Source organism: Hylaeus anthracinus, unplaced genomic scaffold (assembly GCF_026225885.1).
Source record: "Hylaeus anthracinus isolate JK02 unplaced genomic scaffold, UHH_iyHylAnth1.0_haploid 12001, whole genome shotgun sequence".
NCBI classification, from domain to species: domain Eukaryota; kingdom Metazoa; phylum Arthropoda; class Insecta; order Hymenoptera; family Colletidae; genus Hylaeus; species Hylaeus anthracinus.
In genome coordinates, this window is record NW_026534348.1 from 771687 (window position 1) to 797293 (window position 25607).

At 39.7% G+C, this 25607-nt stretch overlaps 1 protein-coding gene across 13 annotated transcripts in view; it reads right to left on the reverse strand.

The window, feature by feature from the left end:
- Window positions 1–25607, reverse strand: part of LOC128891111 (protein tipE) — a 67128-nt gene that overhangs the window by 36291 nt on the left and 5230 nt on the right. The gene's annotated exons all lie outside the window — the stretch shown is intronic.

The following is a 25607-nucleotide window of genomic DNA, read 5'->3' on the forward strand; positions in this document are numbered from 1 at the left end:
AATTAATTCGCTTATCGTCGAATATAACCTTCGTCATTCTTCGACGTTAGAAATAGACGGAACATTTAATCGATTCACCGAGGAATACACCCGCCGCCTTTTGCGTGCTGAAATCACATAAATACGGCGTGTAAGTAAATTCTATCCAGTTACGGATATTAGAGACGGAGAGGATTCTGTAGGAAAGTGTGGGTACATAAATGTAGATGTATTATTATTCACGTTTAATCTTTTCCGTTAACTATGTTTATGGGTGAAACTTGTCGATGACAACCCCATACGTTCAGGGAAGCTATGTAAATCTCTCGAGCTCATAATCTCTATTTTTCCAAAAAGTGGATTAGGGTTGGTTTCAAAATAACCTCTTTATTTGCAACGAGATTTCGATAGTGGACGAAGGGTGTGAGATTCGAGAAAATTTAGGTTAACCGCTGATATAGAGCAACAGTCTCAAAGCCTTCACACGGAGGATCCGACGAATCCCTGACCTATATCCCTTAAAACATCATATCGCCATTACGTGGGCCTTGCACACGCGTGTGCATAGAAAAAAAGAGACAGGGTAATTGTTCAAATGTAAATAAAACATTTATTATAGAGTTAACTCTAGAGTGGTTGGATTTCTATTGCGTTAACGTTTGTTAATAATAATTTATCGTTTACTATCAGATTCACCCTCGTTTATGTGTGTGTGGTTGGTATCTCGGAGGACAGTTCATCGAAATCGCGCTTCGTCGTAAAGAAGTCTCGTTTCCTTTACGGATAAGGGGACTTCCGCCGCGGAAAGACGGCTAGGCCACCGGTGAAATTCGATAAAAGTCCAGCTGAAAAAGTTCGTGGCTGGCATACTACAAAAGCAGATCCTTATACTTTGATGTCACGACCTCTGAGAAACTTGATTTGCGGTTGGTATTTTTCTCAGCCACAAAAATTAATTTTTAATTCTATTTTTCACGCGCGTGTAAGATGAATAATAAAAATTTAACAAACGTTACATTTATGTGCCTAGATAATAATTAACCCCTTGACATACAATGACGAGTTAAGGCTAGTCTATTCACTTTGCACGTAATGTAATCGTGGCTATTCGTTCCTTTCGGGGTTTCCCTGATTAAAAATGTTTACTGCTCTCGCGGTGAAACCTGATACCAAAAATCGATTTCAGCCGCGTTCGCGGGTTCCATTTCTGTAGAAATGTTCCGTATCCTCCGTGGCCTGATGAGAGGAATTAGAATCAGCTGTGGGAACGTTCGCGCGCGCCTTTTTCTTCTCTATTTGGCGTTCGTTTTCGTGGCTTAGTAAGCGGTGCTTTTAAGGGGCTGCAGTTAAGTCGTACTCCGTGGAAGCTTAATCCCAGCTCAACAACGGCAATTTGGCTCACTTATGAGCGTTCTTGATGCTTTCACGAAGACGTTGACTGAAACTTCCTAGTCGGAATTCGCGTTTAATTTTTGCCCATTGCTAATATGCCACGAAATGAGATCTCACATTTTCTATTCGTGGTGAATTTGACGAACCGAACTCGATAGGAGACACGTACTCCTTTGAAAGGAAATATATATGTTTATTCTTCAGTTAATTTTACCGTTTCATTATTTTGAAGGTTAAAAACAACTGTACTAACAAATCAATAAATAATGAGATTTTTTCCTGAATCTTTTCTGAATTCTCACTTTATTCCAAGTAATCTCGTCAGACATGACGCCTGAACTCAATTACGAGGGCAAGTGAAAGTAAAAGAAATCAAAGTTCCATGTAGCTTCTGCAGACAAGACCGAAAATAAGAAAAATATATTAAACAATCCCACCGCAAGAACCGTTTCCATTCAATAATGAGCCGTTTTTTTCCCTCCAAGAGGAAAGAAGAAAAAAAGAAGAAGCAAGGCTGCCAGAGGAAACTGGAATCGGTCTTGTTAAATTCTTCCACGTAATATCACTCTCCGCGGCCGTGCTCCGCTCCCCCAGAAATTTTCTGTGATAATGCGATGCACGTAGAACCGTGGAATGGAAGCGAACGGGGAAAAAGAGATCGGCGAAAAACTTGAGATAATTACGTGTTCCGGAGTGGCTCGCGTCCCGACATCGGACCGCAAACGTAACAAGAAGTTGGATCTCAAACGACGCTGATCCTAAATTGGAACCTGTCCAGGAACTTTCGGCTAATAACAACTGCTGGGAAGACCTTTGGCTGCCAATCGGAGTTTATTTCATCAGCGGGAGTAATTTTCCCGTCTTGACCGCTGAAGATGCAATCGGTTTCGTTCGTCGTTTAAAGGAGAAAATAGGTTTAGGCTCATAGAGCCCGAACAGAAGAGTTTCAAACTCAAAACGAAGGATATGAAGAAGAAACAGGATTGTTATATGGTGCTGGAATCGTTGATTAACCAGTAAGTTGTTTCAATCGTATTCATTCACGGGTTTTCATTGTGACTACTGAATAATCAAAATATCAAACGGTACTAAATAAGCTGTAAGACGTGGTAAATGTCCATAGTCCCGCACTATGCGTCCCACAGGATCGTATCGTCGATTGTAGGACGAAAATTAGAGATAAAATTGTCTGGCAGATGATAAACGCCGCAAGAAATGTCTTTACAACGGCAAATACTCGTATCACCCGTGGAATCACGAAAAACACTCAGGACGAAATCTAGGAGCCTCGAACCACTATGGACTTACATAAATATCTTTTGGGAGACTTACGACGCTCACGAGTCGTCGTTCGGCTGAAATTAACGGCGTCGTAAAGCGAGGCGAACGACGAAGATCGGGAAATATCGTCGCGAATGCCGTTGTTCGCACTATTGAAAACGTATTTCGACGGGTTTAAATTTCTGGCTCTCTCGAGATCGATCGACACGCTCTTGAATCGATCAATGTCAACCTTTTCACGCGACAAATTATTCATTAAATTATTCGTACGTAATTTTTATTCTGAATTTATTCATTTTTGTTTGCATGGATATTGGTTTCTTTTAACCACTTGGTTGCGAAAGGCGAAAATTAAAGGAGAAATTGTTAAATTCATCTGAAAATAGTAAATATAGATAAAGAGAGCACCAGATCAACGTCTGACTCGAAGTGTTAACATCCGCTAACGCTGCATGCTCCGATTTCTGTTTACGTAGGAGCGTGTAATCAAGAAACCAGTTCGGTCGCAAGAAATTCAATTAATTCAAGTACGACGGAACGCACTGGTTTAAAGAAACAGCGGACAGATACGTACCGCATCCGTTCGCCAAGGAACTTACCACCGCCCAAGGAACAATGGCAAAATCCACAATTGGTTCGCTCGCTGGCAACACAACATAATTAAATGAAAACAAGAGTGGCTGGATGACGCGCAACACTCAACGGTTATTCCTTTCATTACAACCGATGCTTACTCCGAGACAAGGCAGATAGCACAATTAATCTAGCAGACAAACCGCAGAATTTCATTTAGGAATAGCCTGAGTTTCGCGAAACTCCACTGCCCCACTTTGAAAACGGCCTCATACATATTTCTGTCGTTTCTAACATTAGTTATATTCAGTGTTAAAAACGAGAAGGATAGTTTAAGGAAAATTAAAATATATAGCCTTGGTGAAGAGCAGAGATGGGGCGAATTTTATTGGAATAATAGATGAAGAATAATAATTTTTTGTAGGATTTATTCAATTAAACATTTTCTCAGTATGAAACATAAATTAAACGTGCATTTCAGATTGGCGTTTATTCATATTCATATTTATTCATGAGAATTTTGAGAAAAGTTGAAAAAAAATTGTTCAAGGAATTGGATAAATAATCCCTCGCTTTAAAATAAAGTAAATTTTAGAAACGTACAAACTTATTCTATGCAATCTTTAGATATTACGAATCAACATTTTTCTATCGAAGAGGACGAGGATTAATGATCGTCTAAATTAAAAATTTATATCAATTAAGCTGTCCTAGCTTCGATTATATTTGTTGCAATAATTTTGTTTAACGATCGTCATCGTTCTGGGCAAACAGGGCCGCCGATGATCGAATCAGTTCCACATTAGTGCATGAATTCTGCAAATACCAGGCTTCGTAATCGTGATAATGGGAAAATCATGTGTAAACCGAGCCGATCGGTCGATCATCTCGACGTATTCGCCAAATTTCGCGCGCTTAAGTGATAGATTCGGCAAAGCCATGCGAGAGCCGTACCAGAGCTAACGGTTTATCGTGTGACGTCGTTGGGACAGCAACTTGATGAAACGTTCCGCGATATAGTGTTTGGAAGTGGTACATCGATTGTTTATCAACGTCGGGCTTAGTCTGAGGTTTCATTGCTCGACTAACGACTGAATTGCGTTACGCGTGTCGACCGTTTCAGCAGTCTTCGTATGACACGCTAAAATATTACAATATGAAAAATCGCGTGAATAAAAATGACGTTGACGAATAAAAAACTTGGATACATATAATCTGTGCAAAAATGATATAGTCTTTATCTGATTATTCTTTTCGTGTCTGACATTTTATGTCTGAAGGAAATGATATGGACTAAGGCCACGGCATTCTAACGATCACCCGTCTTGGAGTGTGAAAGTGTTTACAGGTTTCCGTACAGTTCGATCAATGTGATTCATCGTAGAGGTCGTCTTCCGGAAATAACGTGTGTCCGTTGTCGACGTCTATACGCTTATCCTATTTTACTTGTACTGTTGCTTTATTCAAGTACTTGAACTTTCTAGTCTGACTATAAGGGTATGCAATTCTAAATGAGTCTATATTACGTCAAAGTTACTATCTATACGTTACTATCTACGATCGTTGTGTGTGGGATAGGTACGCGAACGACGATTGTTTCTCGTTGTCGTATGCGCAACCGATAAAAACAATCATTTATTTTTCATTCGATTTGGATGAACATTGAGAGGGTGACTTCGATCGATCGACTCTAATCAATTACAAGAATACAATGCTTTGGAATATGCATTTTGATATACATTTTTAGTGGAACAGTTCATAATAATTTAACTGTTGAATTCTTTAAACTATTATTCAAGATGTAACAATAATACTCATAAAAAAGAATTGACAATAGAGTAAAAACTCTGAGAATCCTAGTGAATTTTCTAATAGCACAGTGAAACTTGCACGAACAGCAAACAAGAAAGGAATAACTCCATTTCCTGTCGCTTAACTCCTCGCACGCAGAAGGAAGTCTCGTGCTCATCAATAATTTCAACGTTGCTAACTCTAGCCAACCGATTAATTTTTCACTTATTTCGTGTGCATTCACGCGCACTACGACATAAACCGTTCCCGTTTGATAACAAGACGAACGTGAACCCGATAGAAACATTTGTTTCAACAAGTTTTCCACAAATAACGAATACACGTTTGTTCAACTACGCCTTGCAATGTATTTAAAATTTCTTTTCTTTAAATTCTTTGTTTAGTCCTCGAATGGACAACGATGAAAGACCAGAGTTAACTTGAGCAAGGACGTGCCTCGTCGAAAACATGGTAAAAAATTTACGTACAAGCTGAACTCTCGACGTTGTCGAAATCATTGATGCCCCTCTTGGGACAAAGTTCAGAATTTCATCAGCGTTTTGTTTAATATTGCATTATCGTCTGACCACCTTGCAAATTGTTGTTGCTAAATTCTACTTTTAAAATTAACACATTTTCGGGTACAGTTCATCAATATTTCTCATTCGATTGAAAATTACCACCTTTTGTAAAGATAAATGGACTTGTATTTTGCAACGAACAGCTCATTTATCGGACCATCCCACGCACAATTCACCTAAGCACGCTTTCCACGTGGTTTGTTACACGAAACAACGTTCGCAGTGGTAAATTAGCAGCGTTATTCGTCGTCGATTAATTCGCCGAATTGCCAGAACGATATTTAATAATTTGCCGAACATAACGCGATCAGTGACGTGTAGATATTGAATTCTCGTTTGGAAAATTACGGTCCAACCGGCTGGAAATGATTTTCAATCTGCCGTAGGCGGACTCTGAATGCGACAGTTTCGGACATCGTTACGTTGCTGCATGCAAACTGCATGAATGAAATCGCGATTTCATAGGATAAGAACAATCTGGGACATCCATTCTGTCACGAAGATTTAATGAAGCCTAAGGCGAGCGTGATTCAAGGAAACCTGTGCCATGGGTAAACTGTGATCGGCTTCTCTCCCTTTTTTATTCTCCCTCATTTTTTTTTATTCGCGAAATCGTTCAGCGAAAATTTGTTTCCCTTCGACGCTGTTGTCTCCCGGGCAACAGCTTATCTTCCCTCGATGCATTATTCATCGAGTACGAAACTTGGCCCTCCTCGACAGTTATATGTTTCTCGCCGAGTGGAAAGTGTTGAAATAAAAAAAGGAACGTCGATTGGGAAAGTGAAACGTGTGTTAAAGAAAAAAGGCACGGAGTGAGAGCGAGGTGGAATATTTGCGTTGGGAGTGAATAAATTAAAAAAATATAACAGTATGCTTCGACGATTAAATCTTAATATCAAGTATAACGTCAATACCATACATCACATTTATATTACTATACATCCCAAAAGCATAAAATCCGCAGTCTACTAATAGCCTTTTTTAACACATTCGCGACCGGTAGATATTTTACCTTTCTAATGCCGAGTACTGACGAAAATAATAAAATTCTGAAACTGGACATCACTTTGTATCGTTAAGGTGAAGATAAAAGGCTGTTGAAGAAATTTCCTAAAATATGAAAAACTGTATCGAGGTTACGTACATGCTCGACATTGTTCATTTTGCAAAGGTTTCCTTATAGTTCCTTTCTTGAGTACACGTAATCCATTAGCTCGGCTATATTACGACGACGTTATGTAAGCTCAATTGAAATCTTTGAAACGATCTCTTGCAAATGGGACAACGCGGTAAACTCGTCGATGAAAAGATTGAAGGTGTATCTGCTAATTTCGTTAGAACCAGATTCACTTAAGATATTAAAAACAGAAAGAAAAATTAGGTAATTGAAGTCATAAGAAATTGTTGCATATACCTTTCAGCTAAATGCAATTGGATTTAGAATAGTTAGAGATAACCGTGGTAATGAAATGGAACACTCGAACTAGTTATTTGCAAAAGTATCTTACAAAGGTTTATATTTTTATCGACAACATATTTAGTTTACTAGAATAATTAATGTATTATTAAATAATATTAAACAGTCCAAAAATACACAATTTATACAAAATTAAAATTAGGACTGAAATAGCTCAGGTTCAGATTTATCAGTTCCTTAGATATCGACGTCAATCAACTGTTTGAAACTTTGTTAACGTAATGCAATTTATTATTTGAAAGCTTCACCCAACTGTGATGCACGAAACTTCCAAATAGATAAGGAGTATATTATTACGTTAACAATACTATGATTAAAGAGTCGTTAAAGCATGTATGATGTAACCAGTACTTGAAAACTGAATACAGCACAAGTTACGTGGTCGACAAGAAGATCACGACATTAAACACACAAGACTGATTCCGAAGAATACGAATAAGTAAATAAAAGACTCCAGAGATTCCACAAGCACGACTTCCTCGTAGCTTCGAGCGCAGTATTTATGCAATCGATCATCATTTCGATACGACTCCCGACAATAGTGCATCCAGAATGTCTGCATGCTGAAAAGTTTGTTTGGAATGTATGATTTTGCATCGAAGAAGGGAAAACGTTTCTATTTTGTTCGCGTAACTACGATATTCATGCCTCCGTCGTGCCTTGGAACGCTTACGTTGACAAGGGAGAGGAGATTATTTCTGGAAAATGGAAGAGGCAAGGCAGCTCTGCAAAGAAACGTCTGTAACGAATGAACGGTGTCCCAAGAGAAATGTACCCGATGATTATCGGCATTATATCACATTTTCTTGAAACCTGCAGCCGTAATTTCCGATGGATTCAATCCTGCAATACGACTCAGCGTTGAACCCTGCTGTCCTGGATTTCCAAGGAGTCGTAACTGTCTGAGCTTTAAGTAAGACCCTTTTCCCTGCATCAGTCGTAGCGGAATTAAATTTCTCAGCTTGTTTTTACGACTCGAGTAATACCAGTCCCTGCGAAGGACGTCCGCGAAGGTGATGGAAGTTCCTCGAGGCTGAGATGATTTTCTAGCAATCTGGTAAGTAGGATATTTTACCTTCTAACAATTCTGTTTAGGAATACAGAATAATTTGATGGCGAAATTAGACATTGATAGTGTTTGAAGATGTAAAATTATGTTGCCAATATAATTTCGAGTACATCTCACGAACAAAATCGTCATTAGGGAATTACGCATCAACTACGTGTAATTGGATGCCGAGAACCGAAACTGTTACGTAACTTGCTACATTAGTTACATTCCTGAGAAAATAGTAATTTATATACGGGAGACGTTTCGCGTATATCCTGGCTGCTGTTTCGAAACTCTATCTCCGGAGCCAGAGTCTCGAAAAATTACTCTACATTTTTCACGCGTCACCCTTACGTAAAGATACCCTAAGCAAGAGGAGCATGCGGTACGCCTCTAAACACAACATAATTGTAGAAAACTAACACAGTTTACGCGAGGAAATGGAACCGCGGAAACTGGATATTCGTGGGAAAGAGTGGAAAGAGTTCAGAAATGTAGGTCCATAAAAAGTAGCAGATGGAAACAATGGGAAATAAATTCACGGAGGGACAAAGACAAATGAGAATACAGAAGTCGTGTTTTCAGCGAAGGATGCAGAAACTCGAAGAAATGAATAAAGAGTATAGAATACTGCAGGGGTAGACGAGGAAAGGACGAGAGAAAATGGACTGTTGGTTAAGAAGAAAGGAACGCGAGCTATGCGATTCGTTGTAAAACCTGCTGCAAAACTTACGCCAGTGGAGATACCTTTGGAAATAAATTGGTAAAGGGTTGATAGGTCCCAAAGGGACACTCTGGTGAGAATTGCTAGTCTCGGTTTATCGTAAAATGGAATCACCAGTCGATTTCATGGTCCGTTTGATTTTCAATATAACATTTTCCAAATGAATGTGTACTTGTATAATCGAAGATACAATCATGGTTAAGGGGATGAAATTACCAATTTTAGATTACAAATGTTTACATTTTGTTTCATGATCATAATAGAAAAGTTGTCAAGAAAATGCAGTTCTTAGTAGAGCTTCGTATTAAAGTCATCCAAAATTATATTTACTAATAAACTACACACTACGCACTACACTTTTTACTCAAAAGAATCCCTGACCTATACGTCCAAAGGATCTCTCAGTAATCCTCGGAAATGTATTCCGTTACAGGAGTAGAATTTTTCGAAAATTTTTACGTCACACGGTGAATCTTTGCGATTTTTCTCGCACGATACGCGATATCGACCGACAATTTCAACGTTAGAAACGTCAGGAGCGTTTCCAATATCCAGCTCCTACGCGCTGATACATCCAGCAGAGTTTCCAACGTTACAGGCCAGAGTCTGAGACGTCCCGAGTGTAATAAACGGCCAGAACACGTCCGCGAAGTAGCTCGATAGAGGCAACATTGGATTGTTGACGAAACGTCGCTTACACCAGCTGGACATCGCCCAGAAACTCGAAACGCTGCTCAGCGATTATTAGCAGCGAAACTGGCCGGTATCCTGGACCGAGTGGAGGCTTCAGGCCAGGATAACGATACGCCCTTACGCTCGACGTAAGTGCCCAGCGCTATACGAGTGACGTGATACCGCAATAAAATCGATGGAATGGAGCTACCTGAGAGGAAAGTGGAATACGTAATAACAATGCAAGGTGAAGATACCGAAAAGTGCTATTAAAAGAAATAAATCTAAACGAAGCTATAAAACCAAGAAAGCATGATTTATCATTAACGAAAGATTGAGTGAAACGTCTTCACGCAGAGTTAATCAGATTAAACGGCGACGTTTTCATAAATTTTTAAAGTAGGTCTGTAATGCACACGAAGCAGAAACAGAAACGGGAAACACTGTGATACGAGAAGCAAGGAAAGCACGATTTTCCCCGCGAATATTTACGGTTATCGAATTACAGGCACAATTTTAGTTGCAAATTCCGCTTTGTTCATTTTCCCCGACTTGCAGACTACCTTTCGAGACCTGCGACCTACGAGCGGTGTCAAAGGCTGCCCTTTAAAATGCTTCCTTGCCAATATTTCCGGCCAGTGGAGTACAAAGACCAAAGACCCTGAGGGCTCTTTTCCAGTCACGTGTCACAGAGATATAATGTTAAAGGGTCCAGCTTGAATATCATCGAAAAGTTTCGGCGTGGTTCTACCTTTAACTACCAAAGAAAACGAATTTTCTTCGTAGGACGAAATCGATTCCGTGAAACACGTCGAAAAGCTTCCTAAACGCAAACAAACAGTGACCGATTAAAAACAACGCACGTTTCCCGTTCGTTTCTGTCCCCTTCGTTAATAAGTTCTCATCGGTTCGCGCCACTCGAAAGCAGTTACGTCGAAATTAATGAATATTCCACTCTTTGTTCCCTTCGTCGGTTTTCCGTAAAATGAAACAAAAGTCGTGACGTCTGCGCGAGTTACTCCTCCATTGTTCGTCGACCGAAATAGCTATTACGTTGATTAACTTATTCAGACCTCCTGTACATTATAATCCACGTGGATTTTCAGGTAATACTTTCGAACTAAATAATTAATTTCTTAGAATGATGGATGTTGTGTGTCTACAATTGAACGATATAGCTAGATGTACTTCTGGAAAAGTGGAACATAAATTATACCTCTACATTTCCGAATAGTTTGAGATTGGGGTAAGTTATAGTCACGAGTATAATTGAGCAGTATACTTATTTTAATATTACTATATTAATGTAATTGTTATACCGCGATGTTTACGCAAATTCGTATTTAAAGATCCTCAAATTTTTTAAATAATACATTTGGAATTGAAATAAATATTGATCTGAACACATGTTAGAATCAAAGGGAGATATCGATTAATTTAATGAAAAGCAGAATTACCATTTATAACTGTTACAGCAAATGAGCTTCATAACGATCATCAACTTCATATTGCAATCGATCTAAATGCATTAAATTTCAATCGCTCATTCGAAATTACGCAAAACGACAGTGAAAATCCTTATCAATGAGACTCCATCCTTCAAAAAGTCTTTTATTATTAGTCCTCTATAGACTTCCTCTTCAAAGAACAAGTTTGAAAGGAGCTTTCAAAGAAATTCACGAGAAAAATTTTAGAAAAATCATCGACCATTCAAGGAAGCCTTCGTGATACCAAAATGTAAGAGGTTTACGCGAAAACAACGTAAGAAGGGAACCCGCGGTACCTAGCTATTCTCTTTATCGTGAGCTTTATTCCGATGGTTTATACAGGGTCTTACCTTGAAGGAGCATCGTCAATTTTGAGAGTCTATAATAATAATAATAAAGATAAACGAAAAAAGAACGATAAATGCATGATAGTCGAAATAATCGACCATATGGGGGAATTCTTCACTTAATCTATTTAGAACCATCGTATGACGTAAAGGTATTATTTTAATCTTTGGATTTCGAGATCACAAAAGGATCTATTTGCATCAACGATTTATATAAAGAAATTCTTCGCGCTTTATCTTTCTACAAGAACTTCATCATTCTCAAAATTTAAATAAGTTTTCCAGCTACAAAGAATTGGGTCAAAGTATTCAACAATCAAAAGTAGAAAAAACATTTGGACCTGCCGAAGCTGACGGCATGTATGTATAATTGCTCAAGCTTTGGTAACGCATTCGCGGAGAATTATCATTAAAAGTTTTTGCTTACTTTAATCAGCATGATACGATACAAAAAGTTTCCGATCCTCTTTGGAGATACTCTATATACACGGAAAGCTCGCGTTCCTTCGGGCAGCGCGGCTTGAAATTACTGGATCGCAGCAGATGTTGCGAAACTCCGGTTGGCCGATTTTTCCTGGCCCTTTCTCGCCGCCCACGCGCTCCACCCACGGACTGGGAATATCCTTCTGTCGATGCTCGTGTGCCGCGGGCATACCAAGCGTAGGAGGGCTTCAACGTTGCAGACGCATTCGTCGCCGAGGACGCAACAGATTCCCTCCAACGTAGAATAAAATGTCGCGAAGGGTGGCGGTAGCAAGTGGTTTTCCGAGTGCGCTCCAACTTCCTTGAAGAAAAGCTCGTGACCCGACCTGACCGTGATCGAATTAAAGCTCGGATGCCTTTGTGCTAACTCTTGGAAGCTTTCAGCAAAAATGGCGAGGCAATGAGAATCAGCGAGGAAAAGTCACTACTCCCAGGGGTAAAGACGAAGTTGAATAGATGTTAAGATAATAACGATGCACACTTCGATGTAGAATTTCTTGAGGTTTTTATGGGATCGAGGGAGGTGGAGAAGAGAAAAAAGGAAGTTATGACGAATAGAGTGGTTTTGTGTTGAGCTTTCTATAGCAAACTCATCGGTAAGGCCTGTGGTTGAAGTGTGTTAGTTTCATCTCTAAAAAACGATTACATTCCTCTTGTAAACAATGCAAAATTAAAATAGGAGAAGTGATTAAGAAATTTCAGAGACGCTGTTTGAAAGAAACTCCAATGTCCCTAAAGAAACACCTTTTACCAAACGTACCTACTCTCGAGATTGGAAAGTATACTGGCACTGTTTTTCAGCCGCTTTCATTTTCGAAGTAAGGAATAGTAACGACGCCGTGAGAGATGTCTGTAAATTTTGTTAATGAACGGGAAGAGAAATTGGCGAAAGGGAACAAAAATATGGATGTAATTTGTTTTGCAGCCTCTCAGTTAGATTAGATTGAATCCGCCAGCGTTCTATATCTTCCTTCACTTTACGCGAAATTAAAATGGAAGCGGATGCAATTATAGAGGTATAAAACCGTCCACCAACGACGTGTAGATATTTTCGTTTAACGGAGACCGGTAGACGATGCCTATAAAATGTGTACAAAGGTGGAACATTTCCATCGGACGGAACCTACGGAAACGAAACTAATTAACGAACAACAGTTTCCTGTTGTTTGACACGTTGAAACTTGACCACTGTGTATAATATTACGTATTCAATTTGACAGTAATCAAAGTTTCGCCGCTACTTTCTTCAAGCATATACTATTCGTTTGTCTGTATACAGTAGTAGATTTTTGAAAAATGTAGAATAATATAAATAATTTTAACGAATTTAGGAAGGAAAAAATGCATCAATCACGACAAACATTTTACCATCGTCTCGAAGACAAAAAGGTGCTATGGAAACAGTTTCTTCAGTTTAAAGACATTTTATCCGGAAGTAGGTAATACTAGATGGTAATAAAACTGCATTTTCACGGAAACAGAGGGAAGACGTAAAATTTATGGCGTTCTTTTTACAAAGGAAGGTGAAAAAAGAGGAAGTAATGCATTCTGCACCTGTCTTTTGTATTCAAAGTGACCCAGAAAACGTATAAGCGAACGCGTGTCGTTATTTCTTTAAAAAGACGCGAAAAGAAGGCGAAATGAGCCAAAGACTGTTCCGAATAAAGCATACGCGAACTCTTACGGATTCCCTGGAACATATTAAAGCGACTGCTGGCGATGAACGATATTTATTCCCTCGTATGATCGTGATTATTAAAATTTACAACAAAAGAATGGTCGCGCGAAACGCGTTAGTCTTCGCGCTAGGTCTGGTAGAACAGAGAAACGTATTTCTGTTCGAGGGAAGGAGACGTCCGTTTGAAGCCACGTGTGAGAGCAAGATTTTGACCTATTTCCTTTGTTCTCGAGAGTGTCTGCGTTGGGAATAAATATATTAAACTATGAAGAGGCGGAATACGAATAAAAAGTTTCGCATCAAAGATCCAATTGTCGAATTTATATGAGAAGCAATCGAGTTGCTTTATATTATACAGTTTTATGAGATTACTGAGTCTGGCCTGAAGAAGGCCTCATACAAAAGACTAAAATATCGTGGCAGTAAAAATTAAAATAAATTCCCACTCTTATTCTGATATCCAAAAACAACAAAAGAATATTCACTTTTTAGCATTAACGACTGATAAATCATTCCTTATGAATAATGTATCCACCATAAAAACAATTGTTTCCCTCCAAACATCCCTTTAAAAGGATAATCTTAAGTAACACGTAAATTGCTCAAGTACAACGTTATAAAGGAATCTGGAAAGAGGATCTTTCGTAACGAAACGAACCATGAAATGTCTGTAGAGCATGAAATAACATTTCGTATTCTCTGGAGCCGTCTTTTAATCGTACAAATTCCTCGGTTCCGTGCGGTATCGCAAGATTAAATATTACATCGGAAGTCTAGACAAGCTTAAAAAATTCCATTGTTCCCTTTATGCCAGGAATTTCTGGCTTGGGCCTCTGGCCTGCTATTATAATCTACGAGCGCTTTCTGTTAACGAAAAAAAAAAAAATAAAAGGAAGGAAAAAACGAAAAGTAAAGAGACAATTTCTCTAACGACCTTTTGATAGTCGACATTAACGAGAAATCCTCTGTTCCACAAGACCCCTCTTGCACTCGGTGCCAAAGTAGCCGTCGTATAAAAACGAAGTGCGCGTGCCGGTGAACGTCTAAAGTCATTGAATGAACAACCAGCAGCTTATCCAAAAGACTGGAAAAAGGTGGTATTCTTGTTCCGTCGAGCGGAACGAAAAAGGGGGAACCGCTAACGGAGTAGCAGCGAATCGTTTTAAATGAGCATTATTTCATTATCACGTTGAGGGATGTTCTTTTTGGGGAAATAGACAAGTTTCGATTAATTCGTTGATAATACGAGTAATAAAACTGTTTCTAACCCTAAATTGAGACGATAAGGGAGGCGTAGTTAAGTAAAATATAAACGTTCTTTTCATTTGCATTGCAATCATAATTTATGGAAACCCAAACAGTTAGAGTCTGTTAAATCAATAAGGAGACCGATACTTTCACTGTAAGGTTGCACAATGCATTGCAAGCGTAAAAGAAAACCAACAGCAGTAAGCGCGCCAATTTAACTGTGCAATGAACATAACAATTCTCGTAATCGAATTAGAAAGACTTCTACTGGGCTCTCGTGCCTCTTTTCGCTTCGTGCCAAAGTGCCCGTGGAATAAAAACGTAATCGGCGTCGACGATCGTGAAATTTCTCAACGAGAACCTGTCGAAATAAAATATACTTCGCTTTCAGAAGAAATTGTATTAGTGACCGATCAAATCGTTAAACACTGTTGTTTTTTCGCAGTCACCTCAACGAAATGAAATCTCGTATAACAAGTTCGTTTGTGAATATTTAATGAATGTCTTGAATCATAAATTGAAGTATTTCAATATGAAACTGATTTACTAGATTTTGAAGAGGTTAAAAAACAGTTTTCGAATGCTGACATTTTTTGTCAACAATGGATTTGCAACAAACTCTAGAATTTCTATTGATTTTAACACGAGGGGTTGCGCTGTACGTGTTTGTACCATGGAAACCGTTGCAACCTGCGAATTTCGTGGATGGTGCAGTCGAGTAGATTGCGTTTCTTCGCAACTCTGTGAAAAGCACTCGAGTTACAGCGAACTTCTCGCTTATCCAACGATAATCATTGGTGGGCTTAGGGTTTACTAATTGTTCCTTCATTAAAAGTTTCGTCTCGCGAGAAAAAACAGGTTAAGCTAATTCGGCGTTATCAAAATCGACGACCCTCGTCGCTATCCAAGACTTAATCGTGAAGCGGCGGATATCTTCCTTTGAAAACTTTCTTCGTTTCACAGTAGTCAGGGATCTCAGAAAGCTGGCCAAACGCACATTTCTAAACTTCATATTCCGATTTTACAGCGTAGCTGGTGTGCACATAAATATATTTATATAAAAATAATGTATAAATAAAATAAATAAAATAATTGAGAGTAAAATATACATTTATAATAAAACAGCAATTACTTGACATTTGTATTAAATCGTTTTTGATTGTTTGTAGAAGACCAAGTTGCTTTTGATGTACTTAACAGTAAACTACCAATTAATGTCACAAAAGAAACATTCTTTTATTTAACTTAGAAATAGTAAGATTACAATTTTGATAAACGTTTTGGAATTTCCAACCACTGTATGTCTACCTAGTGTTGGGAATATTATTTGCCGTCGCCATCGTAGCTCGCCACTTGGTGTTTTTCAGCACCCTTAAATATCCACGACCGCGTACACTTCGTCTTTATTCTTCGGGTACTTTGGCACGGAGCAGGAAAAAGCGCTAAGGTCGAGGACATCCGCTCTAATTCGGTTATCAGCGAGACGTCGGAAAAATGGTTACTCTGTAGCTTTTGCCGAAGAAACACCGTGTCTGAGATCGTGATCTTTTCACTTTCACGCGAATTTTATTCAACTTTATTCCGTCTCTTACGCGTGGAAGAGATTCTTCTGCTTGGGAACTTTTCATTCTACATGTTACACCGTTAGATTTGGCCACGTTTCACGAGCGCGTGTTAGAACTGGAGTTTCATTCAAAGTTATTGCTACCACCTTTTTATCTATTATTTAGAAACAATCATTTCTCTCTTTTTTTAATATATACGGTAAAAAGCTGCTTGTACAAAAATGAAATGTTCTCTGAACATAATTGTAATCGAGGATTGTTCTACGCTCAATTAAACACTTCATTAAATCCTCACGACACCCTGGAATGTCCTTCTGGCATGGTTTCTAGAATTCATCTTAGAAATGGCCGTGACTTTATAAAGTGAAAAATGCGAGGCTCTATTCGAGAAAAAAAATAAATGAAACGTACATTAATGTCTACTTAACACACCGTCGCGACGCTAACAGAGCCGACATTTTCACCATATTATATCCACCACCGAAAGTTTTTTTTGTACCGACACAACTGTTAAACTCGTTTAGAGCAGTTCCGCGCTTTTTAGACCGCAAGGCGGGTCGCACCACGTCCCTCATGCTAGTAGTTACGAGTTGTTAAAGGCAGTTAGACGCAGCAGCGAGTGGTTAACAGCGGTTTTTAGCCATCCGCGGCCGTGTACACCTTTGTAATTATTCCCGCTGACCAATGACGAAAACTTTAATTGCTGAACGAACGACCCAATTTGCGTGAGCACGTTTCTTTTTCTCTATGGTTTTCAAACGTGCTGCCTTTGATGAATGCGATCGTATGAACAGCAGGGATGCTTACATCCCTGATCACTTCTATTACTGAAGTGATGCTTTCTCAAGTCAATTTACCAAAATTAATTAGAAACCCTAAACAAAAATGAATTTTGGATACATTCTTGTCTCTTTACATTTATACTAGTCAACATTAATAAACGGTAAAAAATGTGAACAATATCTTTAACTCTCAATCTAATATTGAGGGTCAACATAATCATGTTTCGTAATCCTAGAGTAGACGTGAGATCATGGCTCCTTCGTGTCGAATGTATTCTCGAATTCAGCTTGCAATATTCGAAAACCACAATCCCGCAATTCTAAAGCTATACCCCGGATATCTGGAAGTTTCAAGCCTCGACGGACAGTTCTTCGATACGTGATCAAACCCTGGGGATAATTTCACGTGGTTCGACAATGGTTCGATGTTGAGGGCTCACGTACAGCATGGGTACAAGCGATTTGCAGCTTCGGACCGAAGTTCAGCGATACTTTCCCCTCTGTCAATCGTACCTACCGTTTGCGAGTAGGCGGTAAGACGACAAGCGAGACGATCGATGAGTCTCGTTTCGCCATCTGTTCTCTTGAACTACTTCGAAACTCGATTCACCGTTCCATGCTCGGCGCATAACTTACTCGGCCCAGTCCGCGAACTGCATTAGAAGCGTTTTTACACCCAGCCGGCTACGCGAGATTTACGGAGGCGAAATGCAAAAGAGGTGGAAGCGTCGACTTGTTAACTCGATCTGCTCGCATCGCTAATACACGGGATGTCCCGCCAATTACAGTAACCTCTCAAAGAAGTACAACACTGTAACAGGCCCCGAAAGAAAGTTATTTTCGGGAGTTCTTTATTGCAAGAGAAACGATTTTATCGCATGAAATTGCCTTGTGCCGTTAACAGTGACATCGCAAAATGACTGCAAGAGACGAGTATTATCTGAAAATTGAAAGTCAAGAAGCTTGTTTTCTTGTAAGCTCTCAGCCAACATTGTTTTTCTGGGAATGTAGGCCAGATGGTGTCCGTCGTCGAGAGATACCTTAATAAAATCCGGGAAAATATGTTTTTCCATCAACGCAATTCAAGGAAATCGAACGACGCGCCTGCTTGTGAGAGAAAATTTCATTTACCCGTTGCGCCCCGCCACGGTGATCGATGATGCAAAATGTTTCATGCTAAAACGGCGAGCAGAACGGCATGAATAAATGTCGAATAATTAGAGAAGTTGGCAGATGGATTTCATTCGCGTGCAAAGTAAGGGCGATTTCTTTCCTGGTTTTGCAGAATAACACGTCTTGGCTCGATTTATTTCATCCGACTAATAATTCTTCTCTCGATTAATAACTCTCTGAAAATATAAACGATGGACCTTGAACATTAAACATGGAAGACAGAGAAGTGACAACAAAAGTATTCAACCCGGAAGCATTTGAAATATTCCACTGAGACTCCGTTTAGTAACTTTCGATCAAGAAAGTATATTACTGTCAGCGATTGAATTTATAATTCGCCTAACTTTGGTAATTTTGCATATGAAATCACGAATGTTTCTAACTAACCAGCTATTCCAACTTTCTACGTTTCAGTGAAATCCTATGTTCATAGCTGTCTTTACAACAAAACGGTAATAGACGTTATTTGTAATTGGAAGAGTGTAAAGCTAACTATAAGCGTGCACGATACAAGAGATTCTTCCTCCGAAACCTTTGTAGAACTAAAAGGCCTACAGACAGTACAGTTTTACCACGAGTAAAATAATTCAAGGATCTCGAATTGAACATACTAATTTGTTATAAAAATACCAAAGCAGACATCAACTTTTCAAAAATTTGATACTTTGAAACAACCAGAGTGGAGTAACCCCTTAATAGAAAACAACGAAAACACCTTTGTCGACTCATTCGGCAACAATTTCAGGGATATTTATCAATGAAACAGTTCGCGTCTGTCAGTTTGATTAATTGAAAAAATACGCTGCTGACAGCGACAAAACGGAAGTTTCGAGGCAACGATGAACTAATGGAGCGACGATAATTAGCCTGTGCGTGGTTACAGGCAATCGATATATTAGCCGAAGATTAATCGTTTCGAGCTGATACTCTGTTCCGGGCCTGTTTGTCCGATATCTTCGTGTATTATACTAATGACGGCGTTTTCGCTAGTTTCTTGGACGACATCCAAGACACTTCACCGGCGCACTTTACTTCTGCAGCTGCTCGACTCTATAATGAAGAATGATGGAAGCTTCTTTTTCTCAAATATTAACCGTCGCGTGCAGAAAAGGATTCCTGGTACATCGCAGAGTAAATCGCATTCATGTAAAACTAGGTTCAATTAACACTATTGGAGGATTAAAATTTAACATCGAGGTTATTAATTTGATTTACTACGAATGTTAATTTTTACTTTTGAGTCACGAATTATTGCAAAAGAAATTGGTAAAAATATGTGACTCGAAGGAAACGAACTAATATTCCGTATACAATTACTGCACAAAGCGGAAGACGTATATTTCAAGGAATGATTAAAGGCGGCCAATATGTCACAGCTTGTAATTATTAAAAGCGCTCGACTGTTTAACCAAAGCAGAGATGAATCCACTTTACGTTGGCACTTGAAGTTTGACCTTATTTCCACGGAGATTAAAGTTTCATTTATCGAATGGAGGCACTAGCTTCTTATGACCTTGTGTGCATCGGCACACGTGTAAGCAGACCTGCATTTTCATCCTCCTCGTGTTCACAAACGAACACTTGACTTTCTGCCTGAATTACTCATCTCGTGCACCCTAATAACGATAATGAACTGATAATTCTCTCTTCAGCACATCTCCTCTCTTCCAATCGTCGTAACACTCAAATTACGTAAATGTCAATCGTCAAAACTTTTGTGGTAGGCACGTGTAGATCAAAAGCAGTGAGCAAAGAATTAATAACCGGGACTTTGTAGGTTGGCCAACAAACTAAATAATTAGAGATACCATCTTTCAGACCGCTCTAGAACCATCGTTTCATTTTGAAAGGCCAAGTGTCTATCCATTAAGTGTTCAAGTGTCTACCAGTTGTTACCCCCGTACCTCCAACATACTATTCATCAGGGCAAAATAGGTCAATGGATCACTTCTCCAGATTTATTGAGAGTTTCCCACAACTAACATTTATTCTTTCTTCTTACCTCGCTTCGTTCAAGATGGCGCAGAAATCTTCCGAGCATTACGTCACCTCATGAAAGGAACGACTGATGTAACTCACGCGAAGCGAACCTTCTCCGTGATAGACAATTTTAAAACACGACGAAACGAGCTTGGGAGAAGAAACTGTGCTCTCCGAGAAAGACGGAGCCGTGATCCGCATTTCGAGTCTCGTATTGTCTCCGGCACGGGTGCCGTTCTTCATTACAGGTCGATCGACAACGGACTTACCGAGGGGGTTGCGTTGCAATATCGCGGAAATGTTTTCTCAGAGGGTAGACAACAACAACGCGCGCTGCACGCGGCGAGGACAATGAGTGGGTGTCGCGGAAATCTCAATAGAGACTCGTTAACCCACATAATTCATCCTTCTGACTCGACTCGTATTATGCATCGTGTAACAAGAAGTCTCGATGTTCGTACGAGCGGAAACGCTCGATTCTAACTAGAGAAGAAGACATGGTCTGAAACTGAATTCCATCCTGTCGGTGTAAATCAAATTTGGCCTATTTTCAGTCGATCTCCTTGTTGCTTTGGAAAATTGAAACGATACGTTTATTTGTCTTGGTTTTTTTGAAAAAATTCTTGAATATAATTATGATTTTCACGCATCCAGGTGACTTTCCCCTTAAATAAGCGAACGCGTTTGTCTTATTCGAACGAAACTGCGCTTCGCAAAAGTAATTAAACTACAATCGTGACTAATGGCGGGCTAGATAATCGGTACCATAACGTTTCGTATCGAGCCACGCCGCACCGTCTGTAACTGCGTTTCGACGTCGTGTGGGCGGAATGTTGGCCCGCGTTTTCCCGTGTGCATGTGGAAACGCGCGCGGCCTCGAAACCGCGCCATGAGACTGATTCAGTTTGATCGAAACCGTAATTCCGCGGGTCGGGCATAAGCTGAGAGGTATACATGAACGATATCGAGTGGCTCGTATTGTAACGTGTAACGTGAATACGGGCAGGCGTAGGAAATAGAACGCTTGAAGCCAGTGCAACGTTTCTTAAAGCACCCTGAACGGAGTTTCGTGTTTTCCGCCGAAGGAGCTTTTCCCTTGGAGATTACGTTAAGACTGCATTGAAAATGCAACCGATTTCAAGCGCATATTTCGTCGGTATACGTGGCCGTCGAGTTGGTTGCAGCAGTCGACAATGGCACGGCTATAAAGCAACGTAACTTGCACGGTCGCCCCTACGATACAGAGTGAAAAATATAATTGAGGGTTTGGTTAGGTTTGGTTGAAACTCTTCAACCAAATGATGGATTTAGGAAGAATCGCGATATCGTCCTGATTTTGTTGACCTTTTAAAAGAATGAAAAGGTGGAACGTTCCGAGATATCAATTTGAGTCTCGTAAGAGATATAAACAGATATCTACTTTACGTGCACACGCAATTTCAAATCGATCGGTTCGGTAATAACCGAGATATCATATAGACACTCTCGTCGAGAAATATGGTTTTGAGAGAAACGCGATGAAACCTGCCAGACGAGCTTGAGCAATCCTGCAAGCTCTCGAAGACGTTCTACGTCTTCGTTATTTCTTCGTATTTCAAAGTGGAGCTATACGAATGTGATTTTGAGTAGCTAAATTTTACAAGAATGCGATTACGTTTAAAAGCATAGAAATATTTATATAATTAGAATAAATTGTAAAATACACGTGAATACTAAATATAAAAATAGAAAGAATGATATTTGAAATAATTTTCATTATGTTTAAACATCTGTGTAACGCTGTTCACGATGTTCAATACTCTTCTTCCTAACAGGTTGAAAACAGACAGTTTACGTCGGAGATAATGTTAATGAAAAACAGAGTAAGCACTGCAAAACAGAGCAGAATGGGAGCGGTTACGAAGTTAAATTCGCAACAACACTTTGCCAGTCTGTGTGCCAGTATTCCAGTATTGTATTTCATAGTTATTACATCTTTATTGCGAGCGTTTCAGAGTTACAAACAGGTAAACTTCATATTTACAGAGACAGCCAAGTTTGTTGAAAACAATTGGTAATTGTGTCTGTTACGCTCCAAATTTCACCTTAATCCTTAAGTAAATTCATGATATAGAATGGGATCTCGAAGCGTAGTCTTTTACACCGAATACTTGGCGCGAACAGAAAGCATATTATCATAAATCGATAGACAGGATGAATAATATCGAATAACGATAAGGAAAGAAAATGACGTGGTTTCCTTGGTATATTTTACAACGCGATTATCAAGGAGTATTCGGTGTACGAAACATGTTTCAAGGTGTATGCACGAGTACACAGCTGTGAAGCTGTGAAGTATACACGGACGTTTAAACATAATGAAAATGCTTTTAAGAATTTAAGCAAGATGTTTCAACCACGCGCAGATTACATTTATTACCAAAAAACATCCCCTCTGTTAAATTTCAAAATCCTCCAAAAATTGAGCTCCCAATTATCCCCGTTGGCGTTGTGCAAAAAATTCATCGACGAACCATGGAAAACGGGCAAAAACAGACTGAAAAGTATCACGTTTATCCGGGTTAAACGGCGTCAAACGAGCCAAACGAGCCAAACGAGCCTGGGGGCGAAAACTGGACGGAAATTCGAATATATACGAAGGGGAAAAAATATTATCTCGCGCGACGACGTCGATCTCACGCATTCAAAGAAACACCATCGGACGAGACGCGGCGCGCTGCACCGCTTTGAAGTTCCTACCCGCCCGCATTACCGCGGATGACAAAGTCGAACGTACAGGTCTAGCGTAAAATGAATTCCTGGCTCCCCCGCTCCTTTTTCCTTCCGCTTGTCGGTGGAACGTAGCGCGATCCTTTGGAGCGGCATTCCAATTAAAAGTTCGAGAGTGTTTTACGCCTCTTTTCTGGTATCCACCACCATCATCGTTCGCATGTCGAGTGTGTTCGCGCACGTTTGCCGGAGAACTGAGCAAGACCTTGATTACTTGACCGACCAAACATCGCTGTACGCGAGGCAAATAGAACTCAATTCCAAACTAATAAAAGTTGCCCACTGGGACTTTGCATTCGATCCTCGTGTTCGATGGAGGAGGTGGAAATGTATCGGGACAAAGGTTCTTTCGAGTCTCGAGGCTGCCAGACTTAGATAAGAATTGTCGCTATCTGAATAGAGGAAGGTAAGGGGTAGTTGATACTTTGCGAAAGATATCGTAAGAAAAACATTTGTAAAGGTGAAATTCTAAGGATAACAGTTCACAATAAGGCTACGCAAAATGTAAATATATGAGACTTAATATTCGTTCAAAAAGATACCAATCCCAGATGAAACCCAGTCTCTAAAGAAGTCTAACTGTCTCCATAGCTCTCACTCGAATGCAGATTCTCCCCCAACAGTCTTAACATCACACCCTGTACGAGGACCAAGGTTGTTATTCCTCGTCTCAGCCGCCCACTCTCGAGAACGACTAGTCTGATCCCCTCAGCGCGACACGATACCGTGCCAGCAGCCGTTGTAAAGATAACTAACGGTCCAAGACAGAAACATAAGAATCTACGAGCCCGTGAAGAGCGCCAACGAATGATCACGACGTTTAAAATGAGCGTATACCTTGCATGGGGCTCCAATCGCAACCTCTCCATCTTTCCACGATCTTGGCATCATTGGCCCATGGGTGTAACTCCAAGCTCTCTTTTACGAGCGTGTGCTTTACCAGTTTTGTTGTTTTAGCGTTGTTTTGCGTTAGCCGTTTTGCGTAAAATCAAAAGTATGCCAACCCCCGTTTCAGCGATTCCTGTGGTGTCCGCGGTTTTGGCTCTGGCTTTATCCATTGTGTGTAAATGTTTCTCGTATTTACACGCATGCACGCGACTCGGTTGTGTATTAATTATTTTCGTTGAATTATTTCGGCCACGGCAAGGGCAACGGGCAAATGAAAGTACTCGGAAAAAGTCAAAAGATACCTGGAAGTGGCCTCGGTGACGCAGTGGCCTGTAATGGAGTAGGCTCGAGTTTTAAAGCAGAAACTCCGAGTGGTATTTTTTTTTGCGGATGCTGCATAACAACGGCCGCAAGCGGGAATGATAAAAATAGAGAAACGGACGACGCGTATCTTTTTCTTATCAAATATTCAGAATCGTCTCAGCTACCCCCCACTTCCGGTTTTTACACTAATTCTGAGACACCCTGTATCTATGTCACTGCAGAATAAGAAACGAGAACATTTAGGATATGACCTGCCCTCTCAAGTCCCATTGTGGACTCTTCCTGCAGTTTCCAAGAGCCTAAACAGATACATGAAAACTGCACTGTATACATACAGGTAGCCCCTCGTAGAGAAAAAATCTCAGCTTATTCCTGACATTTAGAAATGAAATTGATTTTCCTCTCAATTACCGTTAAAAAAATGACAACCCCCTGCTGTTGGGTATTTTTCTCCGCGAAATAAGCAGCACTGTTGTGACATCCTTTTCCAATACTTTACTCTATGATCGATGCGATCACGTAGCGAGCACTGCAGATCGACGAAGTTCCAGATTATCGCCAAGTACTCAATCACCATCGGCCGATCCGATCGATACCTTTCAAAAGGGACTTCCTATTCTTTTTTTTTCGTTATTTTTACATCCCGTTTAGACTAGCAGACCTGTTTGACGGCTGTATTTTACGATGGACGGATTTCAACTGCAAGATGGAGGACAGGTAACACGTCGGTATTAACGCACTCTATATTTCTTATTTTAATTTTTCGATCTTTAGAGGGGCACAGAATAATCTGTCCCGACCTGGTATTATTTTATAAGCTGTTAAAGAAGCTTTTAAATCGCGTCTTATAGGATTATACTTTAAACGGAATTTAATTACGTGGTATGTTCGATGGTATCGTTGGGAAATAATTTCCCTCGTTATTAGGACGATAATATCAAAGCTAACACAGTTTCAGGCAATCCTACGGAAACTGTAGCCCGATTAAACGAAATGTAGAGTTTCATCGTAAACGTGTTTCAATTTCTAATGCTCTAACAGTGATTTGTGCGACAGTAATACAGTTGACAAAGGGACGATCTCGTTGTACAAACATACATGAATAATACGTACGAGCAAACACGAGATGATCGTTCGAAGGTTTCGAGACAATCGAGTTTGAAAATTCATTCGTTGAGATTTGTAGAGATTATAAAATAGTTTGCTTTCTAGGAATTCAATTTTTTAAGTACTTATGAAACATGTTGTGTTTATATAACACTGCAAACTGTAATGGGTAATAAGTTTCAGGAAAGGGTAACAAATGTTTAAATCCGCACAGTGTTTATCATTCTGATAAAAATAAGAATTTATACGACATGT